The following is a 24,033-nucleotide window of genomic DNA, read 5'->3' on the forward strand; positions in this document are numbered from 1 at the left end:
GGTCTCAAGGCGCTGCGGGAGGAGGGACCACTACTGCTCGAACAGCCAGGTCTTGAGTTGCTTCCTGAAGGAGAGGTGGTCTTGGGTCAGGCGGAGGTGGATGGGGAGGGAGTTCCAAGTCTTGGCTGCCAGGTAGGAAAAGGATCTTCCTCCCATGGTGGCTTTTCTAATGCGTGGCACGGTGGCGAGGGCGTGGCTGGTCGATCGTAGCTGGCGGGTGGGAGTGTAGAAGGTCAGGCGGTTGTTGAGGTACCTGTGGCCCAGGTCGTGGAGGGCCTTGTGTGCGTGGGAGAGGAGACGGAACGTGATTCTCTTGCTGACGGGGAGCCAGTGCAAGTCTCTAAGGTGTCCGGAGATGTGGCTGTGACGGGGGATGTCAAGGATGAGGCGTGCGGAGGCGTTTTGGATGCGTTGGAGTCTTTTCTGTAGTTTGGCCGTGGTTCCGGTGTAGAGGGTGTTACCGTAGTCCAGTCGGCTGGTGACGAGTGCCTGGGTGACCGTCTTCCTGGTTTCGGTGGGGATCCATCGGAAGATCTTTCGGAGCATGCGTAGGATGTTGAAGCATGATGATGAGACGCCATTGACTTGTCTGGTCATCGAGAGGGAGGAGTCCAGGATGAAGCCCAGGTTGCGTGCGTGGTCTGTTGGTTTGGGTGCGCTGCCCAGGGCAGGGGGCCACCAGGAGTCGTCCCAGGCAGAGGGTGATGATCCAAGGATGAGGACTTCCGTCTTGTCGGAGTTCAGTTTCAGGCGGCTGTTCATCATCCACTCGGCTACGTCTTTCATCCCTTCGTGCAGGTTGGTTCTGGCGGTGTCTGTGTTGTTGGTGAGGGAGAGGATCAGCTGGGTGTCGTCGGCGTAGGAGATGATGTCGAGGTTTTTGTTGGCGTGCGATGGCTGCGAGGGGGCTCCTGTAGACGTTGAAGAGGGTGGGGCTGAGTGATGATCCTTGTGGTACGCCGCAGCTGACTTCGGTGGCCTCGGATCTGAACGGGGGAGGCGGACTCTCTGGGTTCTTCCAGCGAGGAACGAGATGACCCACTCTAGTGCCTTCTCTTGGATTCCGATGTTGCTGAGGCGCTGCACTAGGGTGCGGTGGCAGACAGTGTTGAACGCTGCGGAGAGGTCCAGGAGGATGAGGGCCGCTGTCTCCCCGTTGTCAAGCAGGGCTCGGATGTCGTCGGTGGCTGCGATGAGGGCGGTCTCGTTGCTGTGGTTGGCTCGGAAGCCGGACTGCGAGTGGTCGAGGGATCCATTAGTCTCGAGGAAGGCGGCTAGCTGTCTGTTGACGGTCTTCTCGATGACTTTGGCAGGAAACGGGAGGAGCGAGATGGGGCGGTAGTTCTTGAGGTCGGTGGGGTCTGCTGATGGTTTCTTCAGGAGGGCGCTGAGTTCGGCATGTTTCCAGCTCTCCGGGAAGGTGGCGGTGTTGAAGGAGCAGTTGATGATGTCCCGGAGATGGGGTGCGATGACTTAGTCGGCTTTGTTGAAGACGTGGTGGGGGCATGGGTCGGTTGGAGAACCGGAATGGATGGTGTTCATCATCTGGATGGTGTCTTCGGTGCTGACCGGGGTCCAGGCGCGGAGGGGGGGCGTCGGTTTGGTGGTTGGGTGCGTGGTCTGTGCGCCGAAGCTTTTGTGTATGTCGGCGAGTGAGTCGCAGAGGTCTTGTGAGGGAGTGATGTCGTTGTTTCCGGCGCTGGGGTTGGAGAGCTCTTTGACGATGCTGAAGAGTTCCTTGCTGTTGTGTGCATTGTTGTCTAGTCATTCTTTGAATGCTGTCTTCTTGGTGGTGTGGATCAGCTGGTGATGTTGGCGGGAGGCGTGCTTGAGGGCGGTCATGTTGTCTGTGGTCGGGTTTTTTCGCCAGGCTTTCTCGAGGGTGCAGCAGTTCTTCTTGGAGTTCTTGAAGTCGTTGTTGAACCAGGAGGCTTTCTTGCTGTTGGGCCTGGTGGGATGGGTTTTCAGAGGTGCGAGGTTGTCAGCGCAGTTGGTGATCCACTGTGTGAGGTTGTTGGCTGCTTGGTTGGGGTCCGCTGAGCTGGCGGGAGGGTTCTGGCTCAGTGATGTGGAGAGCTGGTCGGTGGTGATCTTGTTCCAGCTCCTGCGGGGAGCCTGTTGTGGGTGGTGGTGAGTCGTGGTTCTTCTGAAGCTGAAGTGGACGCAACTGTGGTCTGTCCAGTGGAGTCCGGTGGAGTGGCTGAAGGAGATGTACTTGCTGGAGGAGAAGACTAGGTCAAGCGTGTGTCCGGCGTAGTGGGTGGGGGTGTTCACCAGTTGCTTGAGTCCGAGGTTGGCGAGGTTGTCCAGCAGGGTGGTGGTGTTGTTGTCGTTGTTGTTCTCCAGGTGGAAGTTGAGGTCCCCTAGGAGGATGTAGTCAGCGGAGGGGAGGGGGTGTGGGCTGATGAAGTCTGCGATGTCTTCGCTGAATTGTGTGCGGGGTCCTGGGGGTCTGTAGATGAGGGTGCCTCTGAGTGTGGTCTTGGGGTCGGTGTGTATCTGGAAGTGGAGATGTTCGGCGGCTGTGAGGGTGTCGTCGGAGTTGGTCGTGATGCGGATGGTGTTCTTGTGGACGATGGCGATGCCTCCTCCTGTCTGGTTGACGCAGTCCCTCCGGGTGATCTTGTATCCGTCCGGGATGGCGATGGCGAAGTCGGGCGCTGAGGAGGAGTTCATCCAGGTTTCTGTGAGGAAGGTGACGTCTGGAGATGTGGTGTCGAGCAGGTTCCAGAGTTCCACGGCGTGTCTGTGGATAGAGCGGGTGTTGAGCAGGATGCACTTCAGGTGGTTGCTGCTGGTGCTTGGCTTGGCGGGTGCGGTCCGTGTCTGAATGCAGGAGAACTTGCAGGATTGGCAGGTGAAGGGCCCGTGGGTGCATCTAGGGGTGGCTCTGCAGCAGCCGGGGATCCGGCCGGTGTTGATTGCGATGAGAGTGGCGGCGTTGTAGGTCTTGCGGGTGGGCTGGCCTCTGCGGGGGCCAGTGGGTCTGGCGCTGGGCACGGGCCAGGCGCAGACGGGCGCAGACGGGCGTGCCTTAGTCACCGTGAATCTCTTTTTTCTTAAGGCCGATCAAGGTGAGATTTAAACTACATCTTTCAGAATGCACGGTGTTAAATGAAAGCTCGGGGCTGGAAAAAAGGCTTAACGGTAACATATCTTTGGTAACAAATCTACCAAAGGGTGCTAATCGGGGAACTATCATTGTTACGTTATTTAAGCTATACTCACTGCTGAAATTTGTGTGAAGACTACATATTACAAGGATAATGACATGCCCGGCAAACTCAGGCTTTCAGAGACTGAAAAAGTGAGTGTGATTGTAGTAGATAGTAGTAAAACATTGGATTTACAGTGCTAAGAAATACGGTAAAAGTGCTAAGTTAAACATTTTATCAGCAATACTATTTTAACTCAATTCCTGTCGCGTAAGCTTGACACTTAGAGAACGTATAGGACGCCTCTGCTACAAGACCGAGTTGAAGCTCATATGTTTAAGATTGCATGCCAATCACAAGTACCCTTAAAGTCAATATCGCTACAATAAACAGTGAGCTATTTTTGTATGTCAGTGTTTTAAAGTTTGTACGAGAAAAACGTTTTAATTAGCATATGTGTTCCCTTATGTTGCAGGTTACACAACTTAATTTGCCCTCGACTCAGCTAGCAACTCTCACTGTGGGGCGGTGCAAGTGGTATTTATTCTATTCTGATTAGCATGGTAGATTTAAATTAGGATGCTAAATGCCAATATTTAATTTTTTTGCTGCAGATAGAGGAAGAAGGTAAATGGAAGGGCTTTAGTTATTTGCCGGGCCACTCGAATTATGTGGCAGAGAGGACCAAATTATGCAGCAAGGCTGACCAATTGATGTGGCAAGAAAAGTCCAGTTATACATTTACAATGCCAACATCTCTAACACAAAGAAATGCAAGACCTATTGCATTGCAAATGCTTGTTTCTTCTGTCATTCTGCCCATGTGTGCATTAGCATCATCTGGCGTAGTAGTAGGAGCACTGGCGACAGAGGGAGCTGCATCCCACAAGACCCAAGAGGCAGAGTCCACTGACACCGAGGGAACCAGTGGGACGGGGGGGAGGGGAGCACCATGGCAGAGACAGGAGATGATAACACTGACTCTGATTCCTCCTCCGATGGGAGCTCCCTGGTGGTGGCAGACACGTCTGGGACCACCCGAGCTCCAGGTACAGCCACCACCCCATACCAGCACCCCCACCCAGTAGCCCCTCACTGAATTGCACATGCCCCCTCACCCAGGAGGGTGGGCATCTCCTTCGCCCCAGGCACCTCAGACCCTGCCCCAGTGAGCCCTGCTGCCCTGAGTGAGGAGGCTATTGACCTCCTGTGAACCATCTCTGTATGGCACTCAACCATAGTGAATGCCATCCAGGGGCTGGCATCCCAGATGCAACAATGCAATGCAATGCATTCCTGGAGGACATCCACGGTGGATTGGCGGCCCAACACAGATCGTTCCAGGCTCTGGCCTCCTCTGTGATGGTAGCCATTGTCCCTGTTCCTACCATCCCTCCTCCAACTACCACTTCCCAGTCCCAGTCTCCTCAACCCCAACCCATCCCATGCACACATACAGACAAGCATGCACACAAAACATCAGACAAGAGTAGCACAGTCAAACACAGGCAGCACACTTCAGGCCACAAGCACTTGCACAAACAAGACAGTTGCACACACATCATCATCTGCCTCCACTATCTCCCCCTCCTCCCTCACAGTCACATCTGTACTCACACCTGCATGCACTGCTTTAACAGCCAGCACTACCATCACCACACCAAGCAGCACACACACCTCACTAGCAGACACATCCACGTAATCCATCCACGCGTCCCCTGTGTCCTCTTCCATCCTGTCTGTCCCCCCCTCCTAAGAGACACAAACGCACGCACTTAGACACCCAACAGCCATCTACCTCACATCAGCACACTACCCATGCACCTGCACCCAAGTCCGGTACAAGTACTCCTCCAACATCCACTCACTCAAGCTCCACTCCCATCCCTCCTCCCTCCCTCATCCTGCCCCCATCGTCCATAAAAAGCTTTTCCTTGCCCAACTTGACCTCTTCCCTCCCCCACCACGCCCCCCGTCCTGCCAGTAAGAGCAGGGTCCCAACAACCCAGCCCAGCACCTCAGCCAAACAGTCCACGGGGAAAGTTGAAGCACCTCCTAGTCGTGGAGGCAAAAAAGTGAAGGATCCCACTCCACCAGCCAGGAAAGTGAAGGATCCCGCTCCACCAGCCAGGAAAGGGAAGGATCCTACTCCACCAGCCAGGAAAGGGAAGGATCCCACTCCACCAGCCAGGAAGGCAAAGGTTCCGACTCAACCACCAATGACAGCAGCAGTCCCCAATCAACCACCAATGACAGAAGAGGTTCCCGCTCAACCACCAATGATAGCAGTGGTTCCCACTCAACCACCAATGACATGAATGGTCCCCACTCAACGACCAATGAACGGCAAGAAGCCCTCACCTCGAGCTGAGACACACCAGCCCTCACCTCCAGCTGAGACACAGCAGCCCTCACCTCCAGTAGAGTCTGCCCAGGAGACACCTCCCCCAGCAGAGACAATGCAGCACTCAAATCCAGCAGAGGCTGACCCAGGGATACCTCCCCCAGCAGAGACAATGCAGCCCCCACCTCCATCAGAGGCTGCCCAGGAGACACCTCCCCCAGCAGAGACAATGCAGCCGTCACCTCCAGCAAAGGCTGCCTAGAGGACAATCAATCAATCAATCAAGAAATTTGTATAGTGCGCTACTCACCCGGAGGGTCTCAAGGCGCTGCGGGAGGAGGGACCACTACTGCTCGAACAGCCAGGTCTTGAGTTGCTTCCTGAAGGAGAGGTGGTCTTGGGTCAGGCGGAGGTGGATGGGGAGGGAGTTCCAAGTCTTGGCTGCCAGGTAGGAAAAGGATTTTCCTCCCATGGTGGCTTTTCTAATGTGTGGCACGGTGGCGAGGGCGTGGCTGGTCGATCGTAGCTGGCGGGTGGGAGTGTAGAAGGTCAGGCGGTTGTTGAGGTACCTGTGGCCCAGGTCGTGGAGGGCCTTGTGTGCGTGGGTGAGGAGACGGAACGTGATTCTCTTGCTGACGGGGAGCCAGTGCAAGTCTCTAAGGTGTCCGGAGATGTGGCTGTGACGGGGGATGTCAAGGATGAGGCGTGCGGAGGCGTTCTGGATGCGTTGGAGTCTTTTCTGTAGTTTGGCCGTGGTTCCGGTGTAGAGGGTGTTACCGTAGTCCAGTCGGCTGGTGACGAGTGCCTGGGTGACCGTCTTCCTGGTTTCGGTGGGGATCCATCGGAAGATCTTTCGGAGCATGCGTAGGATGTTGAAGCATGATGATGAGACGCCGTTGACTTGTCTGGTCATCGAGAGGGAGGAGTCCAGGATGAAGCCCAGGTTGCGTGCGTGGTCTGTTGGTTTGGGTGCGCTGCCCAGGGCAGGGGGCCACCAGGAGTCGTCCCAGGCAGAGGGTGATGATCCAAGGATGAGGACTTCCGTCTTGTCTGAGTTCAGTTTCAGGCGGCTGTTCATCATCCACTCGGCTACGTCTTTCATCCCTTCGTGCAGGTTGGTTCTGGCGGTGTCTGGGTCGTTGGTGAGGGAGAGGATCAGCTGGGTGTCGTCGGCGTAGGAGATGATGTTGAGGTTGTGTTGGCGTGCGATGGCTGCGAGGGGGCTCCTGTAGACGTTGAAGAGGGTGGGGCTGAGTGATGATCCTTGTGGTACGCCGCAGCTGACTTCGGTGGCCTCGGATCTGAACGGGGGAGGCGGACTCTCTGGGTTCTTCCAGCGAGGAACGAGATGACCCACTCTAGTGCCTTCTCTTGGATTCCGATGTTGCTGAGGCGCTGCACTAGGGTGCGGTGGCAGACAGTGTTGAACGCTGCAGAGAGGTCCAGGAGGATGAGGGCCGCTGTCTCCCCGTTGTCGAGCAGGGCTCGGATGTCGTCGGTGGCTGCGATGAGGGCGGTCTCGGTGCTGTGGTTGGCTCGGAAGCCGGACTGCGAGTGGTCGAGGGATCCATTAGTCTCGAGGAAGGCGGCTAGCTGTCTGTTGACGGTCTTCTCGATGACTTTGGCAGGAAACGGGAGGAGCGAGATGTGGCGGTAGTTCTTGAGGTCGGTGGGGTCTGCTGATGGTTTCTTCAGGAGGGCGCTGAGTTCGGCATGTTTCCAGCTCTCCGGGAAGGTGGCGGTGTTGAAGGAGCAGTTGATGATGTCCCGGAGATGGGGTGCGATGACTGAGTCGGCTTTGTTGAAGACGTGGTGGGGGCATGGGTCGGTTGGAGAACCGGAATGGATGGTGTTCATCATCTGGATGGTGTCTTCGGTGCTGACCGGGGTCCAGGCGCGGAGGGGGGCGTCGGTTTGGTGGTTGGGTGCGTGGTCTGTGCGCCGAAGCTTTTGTGTATGTCGGCGAGTGAGTCGCAGAGGTCTTGTGAGGGAGTGATGTCGTTGTTTCCGGCGCTGGGGTTGGAGAGCTCTTTGACGATGCTGAAGAGTTCCTTGCTGTTGTGTGCATTGTTGTCTAGTCATTCTTTGAATGCTGTCTTCTTGGTGGTGTGGATCAGCTGGTGATGTTGGCGGGAGGCGTGCTTGAGGGCGGTCATGTTGTCTGTGGTCGGGTTTTTTCGCCAGGCTTTCTCGAGGGTGCAGCAGTTCTTCTTGGAGTTCTTGAGGTCGTTGTTGAACCAGGAGGCTTTCTTGCTGTTGGGCCTGGTGGGATGGGTTTTCAGAGGTGCGAGGTTGTCAGCGCAGTTGGTGATCCACTGTGTGAGGTTGTTGGCTGCTTGGTTGGGGTCCGCTGAGCTGGCGGGAGGGTTCTGGCTCAGTGATGTGGAGAGCTGGTCGGTGGTGATCTTGTTCCAGCTCCTGCGGGGAGCCTGTTGTGGGTGGTGGTGAGTCGTGGTTCTTCTGAAGCTGAAGTGGACGCAACTGTGGTCTGTCCAGTGGAGTCCGGTGGAGTGGCTGAAGGAGATGTACTTGCTGGAGGAGAAGACTAGGTCAAGCGTGTGTCCGGCGTAGTGGGTGGGGGTGTTCACCAGTTGCTTGAGTCCGAGGTTGGCGAGGTTGTCCAGCAGGGTGGTGGTGTTGTTGTCGTTGTTGTTCTCCAGGTGGAAGCTGAGGTCCCCTAGGAGGATGTAGTCAGCCGAGGGGAGGGGGTGTGGGCTGATGAAGTCTGCGATGTCTTCGCTGAATTGTGTGCGGGGTCCTGGGGGTCTGTAGATGAGGGTGCCTCTGAGTGTGGTCTTGGGGTCGGTGTGTATCTGGAAGTGGAGATGTTCGGCGGCTGTGAGGGTGTCGTCGGAGTTGGTCGTGATGCGGATGGTGTTCTTGTGGACGATGGCGATGCCTCCTCCTGTCTGGTTGACGCAGTCCCTCCGGGTGATCTTGTATCCGTCCGGGATGGCGATGGCGATGTCGGGCGCTGAGGAGGAGTTCATTGTGGTTTCTGTGAGGAAGGTGACGTCTGGAGATGTGGTGTCGAGCAGGTTCCAGAGTTCCACGGCGTGTCTGTGGATAGAGCGGGTGTTGAGCAGGATGCACTTCAGGTGGTTGCTGCTGGTGCTTGGCTTGGCGGGTGCGGTCCGTGTCTGAATGCAGGAGAACTTGCAGGATTGGCAGGTGAAGGGCCCGTGGGTGCGTCTAGGGGTGGCTCTGCAGCAGCCGGGGATCCGGCCGGTGTTGATTGCGATGAGAGTGGCGGCGTTGTAGGTCTTGCGGGTGGGCTGGCCTCTGCGGGGGCCAGTGGGTCTGGCGCTGGGCGCGGGCCAGGCGCAGACGGGCGTGCCTTAGACGCGCCTTCGGCGCGCCAGCGGCGCAGCCGCTGCACGGACTCCATATGAGTGGGAGAGGGAGGGAGGAGCAGCTGGGAGGTGGGAGCGGGGCGGCCAATGGGGTGCGAGGGGGGCAGAGCTACGGGACGCGGCGGCGGGAAACGGGCGGCGAGGGGGAGACGCGGTGCGCAGGGAAACAGAGATTTAGGACCACAAACTGGGCAGAAAAAGGTGAGGGGAGCAGTACAAGGCAGCAAAAGGACACAGGAATAAAGCAGCGGTCGGCGGTCTCACAGGGGCTGCGTGGCGGTGAGGGGAGCGACCTGCCTGGTAAACAGGGTCGGAGGTCGCTCTCTCTACCGCTGCGCGGCCTCCATATGAGTGGGAGAGGGAGGAAGGAGCAGCTGGGAGGTGGAAGCGGGGAGGCCAATGGGGTGTGAGGGGGCGGAGCTACGGGACGCGGCGGCGGGAAACGGGCGGCGAGGGGGAGACGCGGTGCGCAGGGAAACAGAGATTTAGGACCACAAACTGGGCAGAAAAAGGTGAGGGGAGCAGTACAAGGCAGCAAAAGGACACAGGAATAAAGCAGCGGTCAGCGGTCTCACAGGGGCTGCGTGGCGGTGAGGGGAGCGACCTGCCTGGTAAACAGGGTCGGAGGTCACTCTCTCTACCGCTACGCCGGCCTCCATATGAGTGGGAGAGGGAGGCAGGAGCAGCTGGGAGGTGGGAGCGGGGCGGCCAATGGGGTGCGAGAGGGGCGGAGCTACGGGACGCGGCGGCGGGAAACGGGTGGCGAGGGGGAGACGCGGTGCGCAGGGAAACAGAGATTTATAACCACAAACTGGGCAGAAAAAGGTGAGGGGAGCAGTACAAGGCAGCAAAAGGACACAGGAATAAAGCAGCGGTCAGCGGTCTCACAGGGGCTGCGTGGCGGTGAGGGGAGCGACCTGCCTGGTAAACGGGGTCAGAGGTCGCTCTCTCTACCGCTGCGCGGCCTCCATATGAGTGGGAGAGGGAGGAAGGAGCAGCTGGGAGGTGGGAGCGGGGCGGCCAATGGGGTGCGGGGGGGCGGAGCTACGGGACACGGCGGCGGGAAACGGGCGGCGAGGGGGAGACGCGGTGCGCAGGGAAACAGAGATTTAGGACCAAAAACTGGGCAGAAAAAGGTGAGGGGACCAGTACAAGGCAGCAAAAGGACACAGGAATAAAGCAGCGGTCAGCGGTCTCACAGGGGCTGCGTGGCGGTGAGGGGAGCGACCTGCCTGGTAAACAGGGTCGGAGGTCGCTCTCTCTACCGCTGCGCGGCCTCATATGAGTGGGAGAGGGAGGGAGGAGCAGCTGGGAGGTGGGAGCGGGGCGGCCAATGGGGTGCGAGGGGGGCGGAGCTACGGGACGCGGCGGCAGGAAACGGGCGGCGAGGGGGAGACGCGGTGCGCAGGGAAACAGAGATTTAGGACCACAAACTGGGCAGAAAAAGGTGAGGGGAGCAGTACAAGGCAGCAAAAGGACACAGGAATAAAGCAGCGGTCAGCGGTCTCACAGGGGCTGCGTGGCGGTGAGGGGAGCGACCTGCCTGGTAAACAGGGTCAGAGGTTGCTCTCTCTACCGCTGTGCGGCCTCCATATGAGTGGGAGAGGGAGGGAGGAGCAGCTGGGAGGTGGGAGCGGGGCGGCCAATGGGGTGCGAGGGGGGCGGAGCTACGGGACTCGGCGGCGGGAAACGGGCGGCGAGGGGGAGACGTGGTGCGCAGGGAAACAGAGATTTAGGACCACAAACTGGGCAGAAAAAGGTGAGGGGAGCAGTACAAGGCAGCAAAAGGACACAGGAATAAAGCAGCGGTCAGCGGTCTCACAGGGGCTGCGTGGCGGTGAGGGGAGCGACCTGCCTGGTAAACAGGGTCGGAGGTCGCTCTCTCTACCTCTGCGCGGCCTCCATATGAGTGGGAGACCTGTACTGTACTAGACTCACAAGAAAGGACATCTCGTGAAGGCTTTTTGGCAGGAATAGTATCCTTCCACCAAAGGATGCAGACAGTATCAACTGTAGATCCATATCCATTAGCTCCAACTTTAACACCACAGACTTTGAAGGGGCTACCAAATTGTTTTGGGTCCATCATTTTCACCCTTTTAATGCGTACATCTGTTTGTATTAATAAATGCTACCTACTGCATCTCATTATTAGGATGTTACCTTTTGTGCTACATGTGTGCCTTCTATCCAGTGTCAAGAAGTGTAGAGTCTACGAAATGTATCTTTTTAACTCATTATATATAAACTATATTGAGCTATATGGTTTAAAATAGGAGTATAAAACTCAATGAGTCTTGGCAATTTGTTTGTTCCTTAAATGTACAAAAGAAATACCTTTTCAAAGCAGAACCATGACTAAGCTGTCTCCTCATCAAATAAATCCTCCCTTATTGCTACTTTGAGTCTGAATGTAGGGCACAGGTGTTTGAATGTTTGGCTCGGTACCAGTTCTGTCATCTATGAACGTAGGTGGTATATCTATGGGTGAAACGCTTCCAGGGATTGAACAAGCAGATATAAGCAGATCAATCAACCTTTTATTTACACTTAGTTAAACATTGCATATATTAGCTACAAACATTAAAAACAGGTAGAAAGTGACAGGGCATAATTGCATGAATTTAAACACAATAAATAAAAGTATCCTCAATGATTTTTAAAACAAATATTGTCCCACCCGATAGCTGGGGATTACTGGCCTGTAGATATTCCATACACAATGTTTACACTATTGGATTCTTTTCAGCCTGTTGGGGGGCTACTACCTTTGAGGATTGTTTATTGTTCCTATGCTTTATTTCTGTGACAAGGTTTTTACAATGTTGCAATGCTAGGCATGCAATTGTTTACAAGGTATGTACTTGTCAGAATTAGCCCTCAATTTCAATGACTACCACTTCCCTGTTGTCATAAATCACAATGTGCGTTTGCATTTATTACATGGATGGCTGTTACTGTTTCATGAAATGCAATAAGCTACTTTTTTGTTTCTTTTCAGCCTGCATCAGAATTTTCACCACAGGTGTATTGAAAATGGAATCTTTAGGCTTTTATGCATGTATAAGGGCTTGCTGGCATGGTCGAAAGCACCTTTGATTGAACAGATACTAAAGACATTTCTGACTTTCTCTCAGGAGGTCTGGGCAGACACAGATTAGATGGACCAGTGAAATATCTGCTTTTTGCATAAACTGCATAACTTATTCTCCCTTTCATTGGACTTTCTTGTGGAATGAGTAGAAATCTACAAATAACCTAATCGGAATTGCACGTTGCTATAGGTGGCTCTGATATTCCACCGAAAAATACTGCTGAATTCGCAGAGCTGTGTAATTATTTATCACCATCCATGCATGACATACTTTAATTAATATTAGTTGGGCATACATGCCTGACAGTTTTCTGTTCCTAATAATGTGTTTCTTAAACTTCCCAGATTTGCCAAAGCTCTTTCCATGTATAGACGAGCCGGAGTTAGGATGCCGCGGCATCAGTTCGTTCCAGTGGAATCTGTTTAATGGGTAGACCTTTGTCGATTTAAGGTTATAGCAAAAAAAACGGATAGCCCTGTCCCTTCTATTTTTTTTTTTTGTGTGTTTCAATTCTTTATTAATTTTGAAAACATATATACACATAAATTACATATTAACTAAATAAAATACACACCAAATAGTTAAAAACAAAAGGGTGCTAATAAATAATTTTTATAATCATTCCATATAAAATAATAGGAAAGAAAGATTCAAATATAAATTTTCCAATAAGTAGAAGAAAATATCAAATGAAAGGAAAAGGATATCCAATTAAATTGTAAGAAATTATGGGCCTCATTCCGACCCGGACGGGCGGCGGACGCCGCCCGCCGGGCGGAAACCGCCCAAACACCGCCCCGCGGTCAGAAGACCGCGGGGGGCATTTCAACTTTCCCGCTGGGCCGGCGGGCGATCTGCAAAAGATCGCCCGCCGACCCAGCGGGAAAGCGCCTTCCACGAGGATGCCGGCTCCGAATGGAGCCGGCGGAGTGGAAGGTGTGCGACGGGTGCTGTGGCACCCGTCGCGCTTTTCAGTGTCTGCTAAGCAGACACTGAAAAGCAATGTGGGGCCCTGTTAGGGGGCCCCTGCAGTGCCCATGCCATTGGCATGGGCACTGCAGGGGCCCCCAGGGGCCCCACGACACCCGTTCCCGCCAGCCAGGTTCTGGCGGTGTAAACCGCCAGAACCAGGCTGGCGGGAAGGGGGTCGGAATCCCCATGGCGGCGCAGCTTGCTGCGCCGCCATGGAGGATTCCCATGGGCAGCGGGAAACCGGCGGGAGACCGCTGGTTTCCCGTTTCTGACCGCGGCGTTACCGCCGCGGTCAGAATGCCCATGAATGCACCGCCAGCCTGTTGGCGGTGCATTCGCTGCCCTCGGCCCTGGCGGATTCAATCCGCCAGGGTCAGAATGAGGGCCTATGTGTCAATTTGTTCATTATAGTCTAAGAATGAAAGTTTCCAGGAAAACATCATAAAGCACAACAATGTTAAGCAAATTACATAAAGAATGCACAACTTAGTCTAAGAAAGGACCCCAAATAGCATCAAATTGTGTTAAGTTATAATTTAGTTTATATATCACTCTTTCATACTGTGCAACTTCAAACATATCTTTCAAACAAGATTGAAATGTTGGTAAAACATTAGATTTCCAAAAACGTAATATGTTAACTTTAGTCATACTAATTGCTGTAGATAACCATATGAATATCTGTGGAGTAATTCTTCCTAAATTAAAGGTATCATGTAACAAGAACAATCTGGGCGATAGAGAAGTAATATTAGGTAATAGTGTTCTCAAATAATTTGCTATTTGTGTCCAAAAATGTTGAATCTCTGGACATTCCCATAAAACATGCACAATATCGCAATTGGATTGCCGACATCTCCAACAATCAGTGTTTGAACTAAGGTTGGCGGAATAGAGTTTTGAGGGTAACCAGTGCCAACGATGTAGTATTTTGAAGTAATTAAATTTTAATCACGCATCACGAAGACCCTTATTATAATTTTCTACAAATTCTAGTCCAGTCTTTATCTGAGAAGATGGTATTTAGCTGTGTAGACCACCATATTTTTAAGTTATCGGATGTATCAATTGAGAAGGATCTGTCACTTAATATGGAATATAAACAAGATACAGTGCCTTTAACATTTTTTCATGTGCGAATATAGTGAACAATAGATGACTGTGTTATAGGATCAATACATGAGTCTATTTTGGAATTCAAAATGGACAATATCAGAATAAAATTATTGAGCTGCGACTTCGGAAGATTATATGTCTCTTGCAATTGAGAGAATGATCTCAAGGAGTTATTCCGTGTATATAAATCTGATAAGGTATTTATTTTATGATTTCTCCAAACAAACCAATTAAGCTCTTTACCCTTATGGATAATAGCAAAGTTAGTCAAGATTGGAGCATTTAAATGAATATAAGTATTGCATTTTATTATTTTATGACCCTTTTGCCAAGCTAATTGGGAGGAATAAATAATTGGATTTGAGAGTTGTGACTATTTTGGATTTTTGGTATAATAAATAGCCATGTGAGTAGTAGTTTTCAATACAAGCTGTTCAATTTTCACCCATAAAGGTGCATTACAGTTTGTGGATAGCATGTATGTTGAATATGACAACTGTTGGGCCACCCAATAATTTTCCAAATGTGGACGTCTTAGACCTCCTTTTAATGAGGATGAATGCAATTTTGAACTACTTATACGAGGCTTTTTCTCTCCCCAAATAAAGCGAGTTATCAAAGACGAAGTGTTTTTGGAAAAATTTAAAGTGATAACATGCTGAACCCATAATTGAAATTTGGGATTGTATTAATTTTAATAATTTGTACTCTACCCCATAGTGAAAGATTTAATTGAGACCATCTTATAAAATCCCATTTAAGTTTATCTACAACAAGGTTCAAATTATCCATCATTACGTTTTTTAACCCAGTATTAAGTAAAATCCCAAGATAGTTAAGTTGTGAAGATCCCCATTTAAAAGGAAATGTATCTAGGGAGGCTGCTGTAGTACTAGTATTCAGGGAGGCTGGTGTAGTACTAGCTTTCAGTGGTAAAGCTTTACATTTGGACCAATTAATATTATACCCGGAACATTTTGAAAATTGGTTTAAAAGAGAACTCAAGGTATTAGCCGAGGAATCCGGATTTGATATTGCCAATAGTATATCATCTGTGTAATAAAAAGCTTTTACCTCTCCCAAAGAGGTAGCAATATCTTTTATATTGATATTTTGTCTAATTGCAATAGCTAAAGGTTGTAAAGAAATAAGAAACAACAATGGAGAAAGTGGACATCCTTGCCTGGTGCCACGAAAAAGTTTAAAGTAAGAAGGCGTAAAGCCATTGCAAGTGATTGCAGCAGTTGGGGAGTGATACATTCCTTTGGGTAATGTAATCAAATCTGTACCAATACCCATTCTACCCATAGTTCGAAATAAATATCCTCATTCCACTCTGTCAAAAGCTTTTTCTGCATCAAGGGACAATATAACATTTTCTATTTTAAAAGTAAGTGTAGAATTGTTCGAAGATGATTTGAGGAGGAATGGGATGGAACAAATCCGACTTGAGATGACTGAATAAGTGATGTAATAACTAAATTTAAACGAGTCGCGAGTATTTTTGCCAACATTTTAATATCAGAATTTATCAATGAGATGGGTCTGTAGCTAGAAAATTCTAGTGGATCTTTACCGGGTTTAAGAATTACAGTGATACGTGCTCGTAAAAATTCTGGAGAGAAGTGCCCTTTTTTAATGCTTCATTCAAGAAAGTTTGTAACAGTGGGGTTATTTGTGTTTTTGTAATCTTATAAAATTCGATAGGTAAGCCATCTTCTCCAGGAGCTTTATTTGTAGCTAGACAATCAATAGCTTTTATGATTTATTCTGTTGTTACTTGCCCTTCAAGACAATTTTTCTGTTGTTGAGATAATTTTGGAATATTTAAATTAGTGAAAAAGTAATCTTCCTCTTTAATATCTTTACAATTCAATGATGTATAAAGTGTTTAATAAAAACACTAAAATTGTGTCAAAATATCAATTGGTGGTGTAAATAAATCATTTGAAGAGTTTTTAATAGCAGATATCATTCTGGAGGATTCTTGTTGGTGTAATTGGTATGGTAAAAGTCTTACAGCTTTTTCACCCCTTTCATAATTACGTTGACGGATTAAAAATAAACATTTTTCAGCATGAGCTGTATATAAACCATTAAGTTTAAATTTAACTGAAAGTAATTTTTTTAATATCTCAGGAGATTCAATTTTGTTATAATTGGTCGTGAGTGATATGACCTCTTTTCTCAATGATAGCCTTTCAGTGTTTAATTGTTTTTTGAAAATAGATGAGTCTCTCATAATCATCCCTCCAATTACCACTTTGCCAGCACCCCAGAGTATACCATCATCTGTAACTGAATTGTCATTTCCTTTAAGAAATTGTTCAACACATTGACATAAACTTAAATTAGCCTGTGTTGTTTCATATGAAGAGGTATTAAATTTCCAATTGGGTTTGGGGATCTGTGTCAATCCAATACTAATATGTACATCTATTAGATTGTGGTCCGGAAGGCTACATGGAATAATTCCTGTATGTGTTATTGATTGTAATGTTAAGGATGAGGTCAGAAAATAATCTATTCTAGAACAAATTAAATGAGAACAAGATGGTGAAGTATATTCTCTGTCATCTGGATGTAACAGACACCATGGTTCCTGTAATGCAAAATCTTCCATAAGATCTTTTAAGATATCACTTGTGTGATGAATGTCAGGTTTACCCGATCTGTCAATGAATGGATCTATGGTGACATTCTAATCTCCCCCAATTATTAGTCGTGTAGATCTGAAGGATGACAATAATCCACTAATCTTAGAGATAAAGATTGTTTTGGAGTCATTGGGTGCATAGGTCGTACCTATAATCATAAAGGAATTTCTAACACAAATCTTAACAAAAGCATATCTACCATTATCATCTAAACATGTTTGAATAATTTTATATTGTAGGTTTTTATGAAAGAGGATAGCTACTCCACATTTATGAATATGAGTGTTATCACTATTAGAATTGTTATGGGTTACACTAGCGTGTATAACTTGACCAATCCAATCTCTTTTCAATTTCTTGCTTTCTGATTCGGTGAAATTAGTTTCTTGTAATAAGGCAATATCTGTTTTTTGTTGTCCAAGAAAATTAATTATTTTCTTTCTCTTAATAACATGTGTTAAACCATTAACATTTAAGGAAAGAACATTCAAAGGTATTGATTTATAAACTGACATATTCAGAGTAAAATAATAGAGTTAATAAGATTTATAAAGACCTAAAAGAATATAAGAAAAGATGAAAGGGAATCAAGAAAAGAACACAAATTTTAAAATATGTCAGTACATGTAAACGCTAAGAAGTTGGATACAGAATCAAATTAAGTATTTGGAATACACTAAAATAAGAAATGATTATTTTTATGAACTATCAATACAAAAAAAATTGTCCAACACAAGTGATAAGACAATTATATACACTAAAACTTTAGACTGAGGGTGTAAGCACTTGTGTTGTGGAGTGGTGAGCAGAGATGAAGGTATTTGTGCCAACTCAAAAGTGAGATAAAATATACAATACCATGTAGAATATACTTACATAGAGAGAGCGATAGACAGCAAGGAAAAAATATATTTTAAGGAGAAGTACAGAATATTAATTCACATGTTTTATGTTTTAAACATAATTATGGTTTGAGAAGTGATCTAGATTTGTCTCTGGGTTGATATTTTTTCCATGCTTTAAGTTTACCGCCATGAGACCAATGACGCTGAACAGTCTCCCATTCTCCTTGATCTGCATCATCTGGAGCGTTAGATGTGGAAGATTCTTTTGTGGGTGATGGAGATGAAGTCTTATGTTCCATCTCTGCGTCCTTATCGTCCAAGTCACTCAAAAATGTTTCCAAGTCATGAGGATCAAAATATTCCTTGGTTTTCCCTTGAAAAGTTATAGTCATAGTAGCAGGTTCTAAAAGACCGTATTTTATGTCTCTTTTCTTTAGTCTAGCACGTAAGTTTAAAAATTGTTTCCTTTTGAGATTAGTAGGTGCTGAAAAGTCTGCAGTGATAATAACTTGTGATTTTTCGTAAGCATACGGACCTTGTTTCTTGGCTGCCATAATGATTTGACGGGCTTGCTGATGTCGTAAACAGCAGGCCAAAATATGTCGAGGTCTAGTAGAGTGGTCCAATGCACGTGACCAGGCAAGATGAGCTCTCTAAAATTCTTAAGGTACGGTAAAGGCGATGTTCATCAACGTTGGAATTGAATTGGTCCGAAAGTCTAAAATATTATCTTTCTCTATTTGTTACAGAAGACCTATAATTCTAAGATTGTTCCTTCTACTTCGGTCCTCTAAATCAATCCTTTTCTGCTGTAGATGCCAAATATCATGACTTGTGTGGGGTTTCTTATCGAGACGAGATTCAATATCCGTAATACGACTATCTATTGTCTGTATGCAGGATTGGAATTTGTTAACATCATTCCTTAATCCTTGAACTTCTGTGGTGTTTGAAGAGACTGTATGATCCAGAGACGCAATGGAGGATTTTATATCTAATAGTTTCTTCAAAATTGTATCCATAGTGTGGAGGGTAATTCAGTGGGCTCGGCCATATTACATTTTAAGGCAGTGGGGTCAGAATTAGATAACAGAACTGCACTATATGATAATTGTCTTAACACTTTAGGATCTGACATAGGGAATAGTATTAATTTTCTTCCAGAGTTCTTCCACTGTCAGCTGTCTTTTTATCTTTATCTTTGTTTCTTACACCGTTATTATTTTTCGACAATTATTTCCACCTTCCACTCGTATAATCTTGAATTCCTCTGTAATGGTAGCTCTCAAAATCAGTTGGGATCAGTGATCTGCATACTCGGTTCAAAAATTCCCCTATGCCAATATTTTCACTATTAAATGAGATGATTTTCCTGGGGTAGTATTTGCGGGGCCCAGAAGGAATGTTGTTCAGGTTTGGGAGCACTATATATCTTCGATAGAGGCAAATATTTCCAGTTTTGCAGACGTTATTGAAAAATTGCGCTTAAACATCTATTCATATATTGTCCACTGATGGCCCCCTCCCCATTATTATTTTAACAGGTCACCTCCAATGTCTCTCATTAGTTTTGTGAATGTTTAATCATACTCATTGAGCTTGATTTCACTCACCTTTGCAATTCTTACATTTCAGCTCTTATTCTATTCCCCCCCTTTTTTTTTAAACTTAATTCCTTCATGATGACAGGTTATATTAAAGGAGGATGAAGGTAAAAGAGGAAAGCCGTAGATTATTTCAATTTCCGTCTCTCAGATAAAGCGTGTGATCCATTGTGCAGTCTGCGCTTGTTAATTGCCGATGTGTAAATATTTCAGCTAGGCCGCCGGCACGTTATCCTGCCTTCTTATACATCGTGCTTCACTACGGCAGCATCAATCAGATTAGTCAGCATCCAAAAGAGACGTATGATGTTTCCAATGTTGCGTGGTGTGGTGAAGTATGGATCGCATGCGTTTTAATTTCTTGAACGCATAAGATTTTGTACTTTACCAACCAGAGTTTGGAACAAAGCTCACGCCGCCATTTTAAGTTTCATCAGTCGTCCAGTCTTTGAGCAATAAATTTGGTTGAAAAACGATTTGACTTCAAGCATTGAATCCTATATTGTCCTCTCTTCTTCCGATAAAATATTCTCCTTTTATTTGTTTCATGGAGATCAGAAAAATGTAATTTGGCATGTTTCCCTGACTCCGTTCGGTCCGGGTCTAGACAGGAGCCGCCATCTTCCATGGTGCCTGGCTCCGCCCCCACCATGTCCCTTCTAATTACTTAACTACAACAAATTCCAATCTGTCTTCCGCAGGGAAGCTGATCTTGGCAGACGAAACAGCAATTTATAAGTCTTTGTTATTATTGGATATAAAAAGGAAGCATCTCTTTCGTTCAGGGCGTCACTTCCATAGTTAATTGCTGGTAGAAGCTTTGTCTTAACTGCTTTCACTATCATATCTAATAGTGAGCCCTTCAGATGGCAGTCTAAGTGCATTAAAAAAAAGTATGGGAACTGCGATGCTGCATGCAGTGGCGATGGGTCAGTGGGGGTGGGGTCAAAGGTGCGGCTAAAAAAACAAAATATTCTGTATGTTTTTAAAAAAAAATCTTTCATCCTCAGGTAGCTACATAAAAAATAACGCACAGCTCAAGTGAAAAATACATTTCAAAGAAGCTGTTACTCAGCGGGATATGCACTGTAGTACATTATGAAGCATCTATTAGTTCATGCACTGCAGAGGTCTGTGTGTAACCAGAAAGCCACAGAATGAAATCTTGGTTGGTCAGTGCAGAGTAGTGACTTGTGTATTTTCAGTGCTATGAGGTCACAACCTGTGACAGAAAGAACTGTGAATACATGTCATTATTTCAAACTTGCATTACAAACAGTATAAGATAGACCGCTACAAATGCACAAACATGTTTAAGATAAAGTGCTGCTTCCAAAATATAGATTTTAGTAATACCGTGACTGTACATAATGCAATAGTTTTTTTACATTACTGCCCCTTCAACACCTTCATGGGTAACAAACACTATGTAAATACATTTACTATTAAAATCAGGCACTTCACAGCTCAGTTGTTAACTCCTTGCACTACCACTGAAAAATAATAAATCTTTGTTATCACAAAACTTTGAGTGATTTGATTAAAGCTCCCAAGTATCCTTTATTTATGCAGATTATTACCCTTTGCATCTGCAGATTATGGGCTCCCAAGCATCCTTTACATATGCAGATTACCCTTTATATTTGCAGATTAACTCATAGCGTGCACATGCATTTCTTCGAGGCAAGCAGATACCTTGGCAGAAAGGCTGGTTTAGCTGTTTACCCAGCTTCGGTTTCACAGCACAGGAGACTCTCTGAATGACACTACAGCTGAAGCATTTAAACTATCAGAGTTAACCATCCCAGGACGGTTGTCTTTTTTAAAAAAACATAGGGGGATTTTTTTTTATAAATCAAAAAAGTATGGGCATGTTGTGCCCCACAGATCCTGCCCACTTCAACCTCTGCCTTCAGAGTTTTATAAAGCGTGATGAAAAATCATAACACTTGGACCTTCGCTTGGATGCACTGCTTATGCAATGAAATTATTCTTTACAGCTGAACATTAATTCTAAACATTACTATTCTCTGGTCCTTTCAATACACTTGATGTTTAATAAACAAGTCCCCCGCTTACTGATTTTTCGCTGATATCATTGTTTTTGTTTTACTTGTGTTTACCTCTAGTTTGTTTGGTAGCAAATACTCAGGTTGTCAATCAACAGTTGCAGACCAACTTGTGTCTTACTAATACGAACTACATCATGTTTCAGCGTGGTATGCCACCCCTTATGGGGGTCTAAGTTCACTAACTCCAGCTCATTAGAAAGGTCAGAGATTAACACATTTAACAGAAATGCAGGGAGCACGCACCCTTGCTTTAACCACAAGGAAGTTGTAATTCAACTTGAAATCCTCTGGCCATCGCAAATCTTCACACGGATCCAGGTATTGTAGTATGACCACCTTAAGCAAGGTTGCAGGAACACCCCAACAGTTCAGTTTTTCCCACTGTATGTTCCTTGGATCTCTGTCAAATGCAGATTTAAAATATATAATGCAGGCAACAAGGAGGAATTAGACGCCATGGTATTATCAATGATTAATAAAAGAGCTGATAGGTTGGTGGTAGTTCCATCCCTTTAGAAAAACCAGTTTGTTTTTTTACAATTTTTCTCCTTTTAGCCCCATCGTCCAGACCTTATGACAGGAGCGATGCAAACATTTTGGCGTCATATAAATGGTAATTAGCTAGAGATGACTTAACGTAACCTTTGTAGATAGCGTGCCCAACTGCACCTTGCCAAAAACCTGGAATTGTGTAATTCCTGAGGGTATACTTATACAGCAATGCCAGCTTTGTGGACCAAAAGTGTGGGTTAACTCTGAACAATTCTTATAGCAATCCGTTCGGGCTGGGGTCCCCATAATTTTGACTGTGCGAAATCATATCAGCAATTTGCCTAGGATGATAACACAAAGGCTTGGTGACTTTGGTAATATACATTTTAGACAGTTTGTTCTGCTCCCCTGAAAAAGCTGTCATCAATCAGAGTTGACAACGAGGAATTACAGATTTTCAGATGACCCGGGCCCTCCAACATTACCCTTTTATCCTGAGAAAGGATTTGTAAGTATTCATACCACGCCTACTCTGCAATATTCGCACTATTAGCTGCTAGCGTCTCTCATTTGATCTGATTTATTATCTTTCGAAATGTGCCAGAGTTTTTGGCTTTGCTTACAAGAAGGAGTTTTGCCTAAAACGATCTTTGTACTGCTTCTCTGTGAGCAAAAGGTCTATTTTATATTTCCTCATAGCAGATCTTAAAGTATAGGCCAGTTGTTAATTCAGCAGGTTTTTCCTCAGTCTCTTCAATGCCTGATTATCCTTCCTTTCGCTTAAGCAGACTGCTTTGGTTTGCCAAGGTTTTAAAGAGCCCTGAACTTCTAGTCCTTATTAGATTATTTGGAATTTCAGACATAAGCTCTTTTGTAAACGATTCCGAGTCATACAGAGGATCTACTCCGTCTGTTATCCAGTAGGTTGCCAGAATTCTACCTTGTTGTTCAATCCCCTGATTCAATTTATGGTTCTATTTTAGCCTCTTGTAGTTCTCAGTTTGGACGAGGGCTAGGGGGCAATTTAACACTGACAACAAGGTTGTTGCAAGAGATAGTTCAATCAACTGTGGGAAATCGTCTCTTTCAGAAGAGGGGATTATCTGGAATCGTCTGATAAAGCTACAAAGGTAAAGGCCAACTAATGTGTAGTCAATAATCGATTTAGAAATGGTGTAATACGCGTTCCACGTTAATGGCTAATACTCCATAGATCTACCGTTAACTATTCTAAACTCATCTTGGGTAAGAAAGCTTTTTTTTTTTTTGGCTTGCTGCGCAGTTTTGCAACAGGAATTACTTGTAGGCGTATATTCCATAGTAGATCATGTTCAGCCATTTGTCATAAAATGGATTCCCAAACAGATTTATTAAAGTCGCCAGATAGCATGATATAGGGCTCACTGAGGGTCTGTTTTAAGTCTACTGTAAAAGAGCCGATAAAGGTCACTCACTGCCTTTCGCTCCGCAGACGGTGTCTTGTGGATATAGATGTTGATGATTATCAGTGAGAAGGGACTCTCAAGAGACATTTAAGCCAGTACTTATACACGGTGCTAAACCACCCCTGGGCAACTCTTTTCTTCAATTTATAGGCTGCCTTCATAAATTCTAAAAACCCAATTAACGGGGTGGTGGCTTGAACCCATGCTTCTCGTAGTATTAAAAGTTGATGGCTTACCAGATAATCCATAACTTGCAGATCATTTATTTTGCTCGGTATGCCTCCATTACTCAAAGAGCAAAATTTCAATTTTTTAAGGTAGCAGGGTTCGAAATGTCTGCAGCTGTTAAATAGCGGTCATTGTTAAACAAGGCACCCGGGAGACCCCACCAATCATCTGTTGGTGATGGTATTTTTTGAGACCTCTGCGTATCAAAATTCATGGAATTTGATGCATGTTTGCTGTGGTTATGGTTCTCCCGACTGGAGTACGGAGGACTGAATAGGTCGAATTAACTTGTGCCTTCTGATGTGATGTCTATTGAACAGCCTTGCAGGCCTTCCACACTAGAATATGCGGATACGCATCAGAATTGTATCTTGAAACTGTTATCCCCAGTTCTTTAAATGTACCTTCTTCAGAGAACACCTAATCTGCTACTTTGCTTCAGAACCACATAAAAACTTGAAGGATTGGCAGCTTTCTGTATTATGATTTAATGTGATATTTTACTCTGTAAAGTTATTTCTTGCAATGGTTTTCCCTGTATTGTTTTGTTATGGTCATTTGTTTAATCAGGTGTAATTGAATCCATGTGACCGTTAGATTCAATCAAGAACCCCTCACGCTGGATCTCCCAATAATTAAGGGGCTCTCGCGAAAC

The sequence above is a fragment of the Pleurodeles waltl genome, chromosome 6 (assembly GCF_031143425.1).
Source record: "Pleurodeles waltl isolate 20211129_DDA chromosome 6, aPleWal1.hap1.20221129, whole genome shotgun sequence".
In the NCBI taxonomy this organism is placed as follows: Eukaryota; Metazoa; Chordata; class Amphibia; order Caudata; family Salamandridae; genus Pleurodeles; species Pleurodeles waltl.